Consider the following 8007-nt stretch of genomic DNA (forward strand, 5'->3'; position numbering starts at 1 on the left):
CAGGGCCTGCCCAGCCCATTATCGGGTGTTCCTTTGTTCTCACCTCTCTCCTCATGTCCTCTCTGTGTTCTCCTTGTTCCCACTGCAAGACCCCTCCCCCCAGCTTTGCCCTTTAGCCAAGGGAACTAATGACTTCATTTTAACTCGATCTCTTCTGCAATCCTGTCTCCAAATAGGTTCCTCCATGTAGCACTCAATGTTAGAGTTAGTCGGACCTCAATTTCTAAGTGTGTTGCAACCTTTTTTTCCCCACCCCATTGTTTTTGAGGCAGGTTCTCTCTACATAGCCATGGCTATCCTAGAACTCACCTTGTAGACCAGGCTGGCCTCGATTTCACAGAGATCTCTGCCTGTCTCTGCCTCCGGAGTGCTGGGATTAAAGGCGGGCGCCACCATGCCTTGCTTATATTCAACTTTTAACAATCACATTAGCCACCTGGCATCATGGTGCACACCTTTGATCCCAGAACTTGGGAGGCAGTGGCAGAGGCAGGAGGGTCTCTGAGAATTGGAGGCCAGACTTGTCTACAAACTGAGTTTCAGGACAGCCAGGAGCTACGCAAAGAAACTTTGCCTCAACAAAAGGAAAACAAAACAAGCAAAAACAAACAGCAAAAAGCCCATTTACATTAGCCAAGATGACCTCACAGGCCCATGAGGAGGTAACAGTAACTGCTGTTTCTGAGAAGGGGACAGAGAAAGCGGTGTCCAGGTGGAAGACATCTTTTTAAAATTATTTACGTATATTTGTCATTTGTGTGTGCACTAGCATGGCACTGCAGTGTCCTGAGAGGCCAGAAGAGGGCAGCAGATGCCCTGAAGTGACTGACAGTGTGGGGGCTGGGAACTAAACTTGGTCCTCTGCAAGCTCAGCAAATGCTCTAAAAACACCGAGTCGTTGCTCCAGCTGCAAGAAGACATCATTTATACTGAGTAGTGATTTATCATTTTGAGTTTTTTTTAAAATACCAAAACAATTACCAGCTGTCTTTAATTAACAACAGTGTTAACCACATGTGGACATTATCTATACTGAAATTAACTCAGAATCAAAGTCAGCACTGATGATCACAGAGGCCGTCGCCAAGGTGTGAGAGGGACAAAAGGCAAGGCTTGTCAACTCTGCTGGATATAGAACCACCTGGGGGTGTATCTATGATGTAACTGACAAAAATATTTAATTGAGGATGGAAGGCCCAACCTGAATGTGGGGGGCATCACCCCTAGGAGGCTGAGGTCCCAGCATCCATCTCTCTCTGCTTCCTGACTGTGGATGCAATGAGACCAGAGGCCTCTCCCTCCTGCCGCTGTGCCCTCCCACCATGATGGACTGTGTGCCCTCAGACTGTGTGTCAACCCTTCCTGCTTGCCCGCCTTAAGTTGTGTCCGTCAGGTCTTTTAGGTCTTCTTGGTCACATGACAAGGAAAATGAACTAATGCACAGATTGATTGACTTTTCCTTAAAGAGCAGAGGGTAACTATTTCAGGTTTGGTGAGCGACACAGTCCCTGAGAAGGGTGTTCAATTCTGCTCAGAGGCAGCCAGACATGTGAATTTACTGTGATGTGATTAGAACACGCTGGATTTGTGTCTTTTTTTTTTTTTTTTTTTTTTTTTTTTTTGGTGTTTCAAGACAAACTTTCTCCGTATAGCCTTGTCTGTCCTGAACTCCCTTTGTAGACCAGGCTGGCCTCGAACTCACAGTGATCTACCTGCCTCTGCCTCCCGAGTGCTGGAGTTAAAGGCGAGCACCACCACTGCCTGGCCGCATTAGTGTCTTGATTGAGTCTTACCCGCTAGACCGCCAGAAAGTGTCGCTTCTACATACATCTATTAAAATGTTACATTTTATAAATAAATACAACTATGGGGCTGGGGGGGGGGGTCTTAGTGGGCAGAACACTTGCTGTGGAAGCTTGATGATCTGGGTTCAAATCCTCTGGTCCCATCTATAACCAGGAACAGTAACACAGGCCAATAATCCCCAGGAGGCAGAATTCCTGGAAGGAAAGCAACAAACAACAGAGGGACCTTGTCTCACGATGGAGGGTGATGACAAACAGTGAGCTTGTCCTCTGAACTCACAATTACACGTGGCAATTATTACATGTGAACCATTACTATTTTGAAAATTTAAAACATATTTTCAATTCTGGGGATGACTCAGGGTCACTGTGTTTCAAAGTCGTTCACTGATTGCCCCATCTTTTAATGTACTGAAATATTCTTCTTAATAAATGACATTGAGGGATGCGACCACACCCCAAGACCCTCTCAGAATAGGCTGGCTCAGTGTTCTTGGGGGTGACTCTGAGGGCTTAGCCTTTAAGCAAAGGGTAGGAAAGGCACCTCCCCAGGTCCCCAGATTCATAGACTTTGATTTTATGATTTTTTTTCATGAACTGCTGTTATTAAAACACACAACTAAATATAGCCTCCCCCTCCCCAGAGACGGCTGCAACTCAAAAAGGTGTTTTAAAGGCATTAAAAGAAAATGGAATGTTCTTTACGAATCCCATGTCCCCACGCTGGTCTGGGAAATATGGTCGCCACATGTGTGGAAGGCTGCCCTGTTCATGGCCTTCTGTCCCCATGCATTCATAAGTGTATTCACCTCAACTTTATTGTCCCCCTTCTTGCTCTCCTGCTTTCCTGTCTTGCCCCCTACCTCTTGCCCTTCTTTTTCCTCTCCCCCCCCAGCATTTGAATTTTGGGGGCAACTGGCAATTGGTTTCCATCTCAGGTTGGTTTCCCCCTACAAAACCTCTGGGATTAAAAAAAAAACAAACAAACAACAAAACAAGACAAAACAAAAAACAACTCAGGGTGGTCCCAGCAGCTCCAGGCACAGAACTAGCCTCAAGGGGCTTGGCTTTCCATCCAAAGAAAGACAAACAGTAAGGAGAGATTCTAGAAGGGTCTAGGTCAAGCGTCTCACAGTAAACAACCTTTTCACAGAGCTAGCCAAAGACCACCGGAAAGCACAGGTGTTTACAATTCATAACAGTAGCAAAGTTACAGCTATGAAGTAGCAACAATATAATCTTCCGGTTGGGGGGGGGTCGGCACAACGTGAGGAACTGTGTCAAAGGGTCGCAGCGGGTTAGGAAGGAGGAGGACCACAGGTCTGGAAGCTGGAGAGGCGAATCTCAAATGAGCTCTTGGTTTCCTGGCATTAGCTGCTGTCTGTCCCAATGCACGTGGCCACCAGGAACTCTGGTAGTGTCGCCGAGACCCGACGTGATGGCTGATGCTATTTTTAATAGTTATTTATTGTGCGGCTCTCCCTCAACGTGTGTGAGCACACACAAGGGCATACACATATTGAGGCCAGACGTTGATGTCCGTGTTTCCCCGAATCTCTCTCCGTCTTGTTTCGGAGACAGCGTCTCTCACTAAACCCAGAGTCAGTGACTCAGCTGGCCAGCCAGCTCCAGAGATCCTGGTCTCTAGCTCCTGAGACCCCCGGTTCTGCCTCCTAATGCTGGGGATTTAGGGTCTCGCTCACCTAGATTTTCCCATGGGTTCTCGGGACTGAACTCCTGGGGGGTCGTCCTGTTAGCGTAATCATCACTTTACCATCCAAGCAACCTCTTTTCTCTGTTGCAGGTTCCATCTCTCCCTGTCAAGATACAGGTGTCCTTCAAATATCCAATGAGCATCTCTTTTGTAACAACCACGTCTCACCTCCTCCACAGCTGGCACTGCTTGGTGGGGTAGGGGTGGGGGTGGGGGGAATCAAATTCCATCTCTGATACTCCCTGCTGTGTGACCTTGGGTAAAGTTGTCATCCTTTTTGAAAACCTCAAGCCTCGTTTGTAAAAACAGGACTAATAACACCCACGTTCAGGGTAGGGTGTGTACACATGAGGACTCGAGAGGATCTATTCACATCGTTATCACAATGCCAACAGCTGCAACAACAAAACTGTTTTAATGCGGTGGCTGTGGAGACCAGCTCTCCGCATCCTCACAATAACCCAGGGATATTAGTGCAGTTACGGAGAACAAAACAGGAATACAGAGAGGTGAAACGGCTTGCCTCGGCTGCAGCACCCAAGCCCCAGCCGCCATGCTCACGATTCGTCCCCAGCAGCTCCCTGTCTCACCGGCTGGATTTGGATTTCAGGTCTCCTCTGCTAACTACCACCCCACAACACCCCATGGCTTTTCCTGACTCCTCGCCCGGCGGTTAGGAAAGCTGCCTGCAATTCCACATCACTGCCAGCAGAGGGAGCGAGTGGACCATGGATCAGCGCTAACAACTCCGCTTTCTTGGGCCCCTTAGAACCATTCAGACCAACACAGGGCACGCTTGGTTACAGTTGGGCTGGTAAATATTTCTGCAAACACGAATAGATTTGAATACCGAGTAGCAGAAGGAAGCCAGAGAGCCACCTGGCTAGGGATGGCAAGATTTGTCAGGGGCCCGGGCTGGGAAGTCCCCAGAGGTGTAAGAGGACCATGAGGAGAGGCTTGGGAACCTGGAACTGCCTCTTCAGTTGCCCTGGGTGGGGGTGGGGGTGGGGGTGGGGGTGGGGGTGGAGGAAACACCCTTGCAGATGCAGTGAAGCTATGGGGCTTAAGATGGGAAAAATTTCGGGAATGACCCAGTGGGCTCTTGTGCATCGCTTGTATCCTAAGAGGGAGACTTTGAAATGGCAAGGGGCGGGTCCACAAGCTGGGGGAGGCTGGTAACATCCCAAAGGTTGAAGACCCAGGACCAACTTCTTCCCTCTCAGCCATCTAGGGCAGTGGGTTGGCACCCTTTCTTTTGGGGGGGGGGCAAACGATCTTTTCTCAGGGATCGCCTAAGATCATTGGAGATATTTACATTCCAACTTATAACCGCAGCAAAATTATAGTTATGAAGTAGCCGCGAAAATCATTTTATGGTTGGGGCGGGGGGGGGGGAGGGTCACAAGCTGAGGAGGGCACAGCAGCGTTAGGAAGGCTGAGGACCGCTTCACTAGGTGTAGTCTGGCTCTACTGACCCCAATCTTCACCCAGGGAAACTGATTTGGGGCTTCTGTGTTTTCAGAGCTGAGAATGAGTGTATATTTGCATTGTTTTAAGCTATTTGTAGGCTGGTCAGAGGCACAAGATGGAGGGTCGTTCCAAGGTCCACTTGGCAGAGGGATCAGTGGACAGAGACCCTGAGGGAGGGAGGGGCCTGCCTGTCTGGGATCCCGTTGGGAGTGCTTGCCAGCTGATTTTATCAGGAAGGGAAGACAAGGGTGGGAGAGCGGTCATCACCGGGCGTTCTCTGGGCACAGAGCTGGGGCTGGAGTTGTAGGGAACAGGAGCGCGTCCAGCCTGCATATGCAGCTAACTGGGGATCCTCAAGTTCGAGGACACCCCCAGTGTTCAGGGAAATGTCTACCCTTCGACATCACACCCTGGATGCATCACTGTGGGCTTAACTTTGGGGGCTTTAAGGACGGGTGGGTTCCTAAAAGTGCCTCTTCTGACACAGGTGTGTGTGCACGTGCATGCACGCACGTGTGTGTGTGTGTGTGTATGTGAGCGCATGCGCATGTGTTTGTGTGACTCTGATTGAAAGCTTCAATTCCGAGCGTGGGAAAGCTGGGCCGCCATGTCCCTGAGTCAAGACTCTCACCCTCAAGGAACCTCCCTGCCATCTTCATCCTGTTCACGTGCCTCACAAGCAAGAACAATTGATTACTATGTATTGGGGCTCCAGGCTGCCAGGATAGCCAGTAGCAGCAGTAGCAGGAGAATCCGATGATGCCATGGACTTGTTTTCCACCTGTGCTGGCAGCTCCACCTCTGCCCTCCCATGCTGTGTCACCTTGGGAAAGATGCTTAATCTCTCTGTGCAGGTTAAGCCTCCTGACCTTGGGCTAGGCAAGGCAGCACCTGAGGTCTTGTGGCTTCACTACTCTTCATTTTTAAAAAATAAACCCAGATGTATTCCGTGTCCTCAGGTAGGAGTCAGCTCAAGGATGGAATGGCGAAGACTCGCTGTGATTTCTGGGCCTCTGAAGGTTCCCCCTGGCTCTAAGAACTTGGTCAGTCCCAGTGGAGCGTACAGATAAGGAGCTGGTTCAGAATACAAGGCCTGCATCCTCTGGGCAGAAACAGCGAGAAGGTAGTTGGAGATGCGGTCTCCTAGCAGCAGAAAGTGGTGGCCTGTTCCCAATGAGGGATGAAGGAGAAGGAAGCACAGCAGGCAGGTGACCACCCATGAGCAGGGAAAGCCTGACCAGGACAGCTTGGGATAAGACTGCTGGTCCCAGAGGAAAGGACCGTTCAAGGTCTTGTCTGGCAGGATCTGGGATGGCTCTCGACGCACCAGCTCTCACTTCCTGCCCTGTCAGGGTCCTGTGGAGCCTCAGGGGGATGCTAGCGGGAGCCGAGAGGAAGCTGAGTAGGCGGTGACGTCCGGCCCACACACATCATCTGCTCTCTGGGGGCTCAGATCGGCCCCAAGGGCTCGGAGCTATCTCTAGGGTCAAGCCCCAGACTATTAGGTCAAGGAGGGACAAGGCTCTCATGCCTTTGGGTGGGAAGAGTCTGGCTCTGAGCTCCCAGAAGAGGAGAATTGAGTGAGGTGGGGGCTCAAGCACTCACTGTCTCCCAGGGAGCTCAGCCCTGCAGGAAAGCCTGACTTCTCCACCCCAGCCTGACTGATCCAGGTGATTTGTGTTCATGGAGGCTTTTGGAGTTCAAAATCCATTGAACTGTGCGACCTTGGGGGACTCAGTCTCTCCATCTTTCCCAGCCACAGTTCACTCATCTCATTTGGAAAGTGGACCGCCTGCCCTGGCTACTTGTTGAACTGTGTTCTCCCGCAAAGAAGCAATGGAGGCCTAACTTTCCCGACATCTATAATGTGACCTTATTTGGAAATAGTCATTGTAGAAGGGGTCAAGTGAAAAATGGGGTCAGACAGGATGTGGCTGGGGTGTATGATGACATGGTATTTTTCTAAGACAGAATCACAGAGGAGAACACAAGAGTTAACAGAGCAAGGACTCACCTGTAAGGCACACGGGGCTCAGAGGCCAGGTAGCCAGAGACCCCACACCAGGAAAGCGGGTTCCTCCCTGCAGACGGCAGTTCCTCCATGTAGCCGCCAGACGGCGCACTACCCAGCGCCAGGCTGTTCCTATCTGCAGCCACCAGGGGGCGCATAGCTCTGAATTTGCCTTTACCTTGGACTCCAGCTCCTAGGCCTAATAGCTCTGTCATTTTAAGCCACGTGGACTTTGGTTGCGTGTGACGGAAGCCAAAGCAAGACAGACAACCTTAAACTAGAGCTCATTGCTCCTGTGTATGCATGGGTGAAAATTCATACAGCACGGGGTGCCTGGGTGTGTTCCCTACTTAGCGCAGATGTCCTTTTTTGTACAAACTGACGTGGACTGCATTCATCTGCCACCAGGCTCCTAGGGGAGACCCCCCACCCCCAGAATAAAAACTGATCTACCTGAGGCGGGACACACCCGGAGACACTGAGCAACTTGTCTCCAAGCAGCAGAGCCACGACTTAAATCCAGGACTCTTCATATCCAAACTTGGCCTTTTGTGCTCCGCTGTGGCTCCAAGTGCAGCATGCTGGGGTGAGCCTGAGGCCTGGGCTGGGGTGCCAAGCCCAAGCCCAGAGGGCATGAGAGAGACCAGTCGGGTTCAGCTCCTTCCCATGCTGTCTCTGCCCCGCGGACTCTGGCTCCTCACACGTACACAGCTGCCAGGGATCAAAGCCCTCTCCAAGATGTATTTGCTGTGACTTCTAAACAGACGGGTGTTAGCATGTAGCTAAGAGAAACATCGGGAGGACACAGCGTACAAAAGCCGAAGGGCCTTTAAAGTCCTGGTGATTGATGGGCCCCCGCTTTGCTCTCAGGCTATCTGGGGGCCGGGGTTGGGGTGGGGGGAGTCAGGAGCCTGAAGCTCTCAGAGTGCAGGGCAGAGCCGCTGGCCACTGGAGGGACAACTTCCCAAGGCTGATTCCTCTCTCCTGCCTCCACCTTGAGAGTGAAC

The 8007-nt window shown here is 51.0% G+C and overlaps 1 long non-coding RNA gene across 1 annotated transcript; it reads right to left on the reverse strand.

The window, feature by feature from the left end:
* Window positions 1-1884: 1884 nt before the first annotated feature.
* Window positions 1885-4501, reverse strand: LOC311586279. The gene is made up of 3 exons (XR_014775511.1): window positions 4370-4501; window positions 3509-3622; window positions 1885-2000 (listed from the first exon to the last, which is right to left on the reverse strand). It is a non-coding gene; the product is annotated as an uncharacterized lncRNA (long non-coding RNA).
* Between the last annotated feature and the right edge of the window lie 3506 nt (window positions 4502-8007).

The sequence above is a fragment of the Acomys minous genome, assembly GCF_964271855.1.
Source record: "Acomys minous genome assembly, chromosome: 16".
Lineage (NCBI taxonomy): Eukaryota > Metazoa > Chordata > Mammalia > Rodentia > Muridae > Acomys > Acomys minous.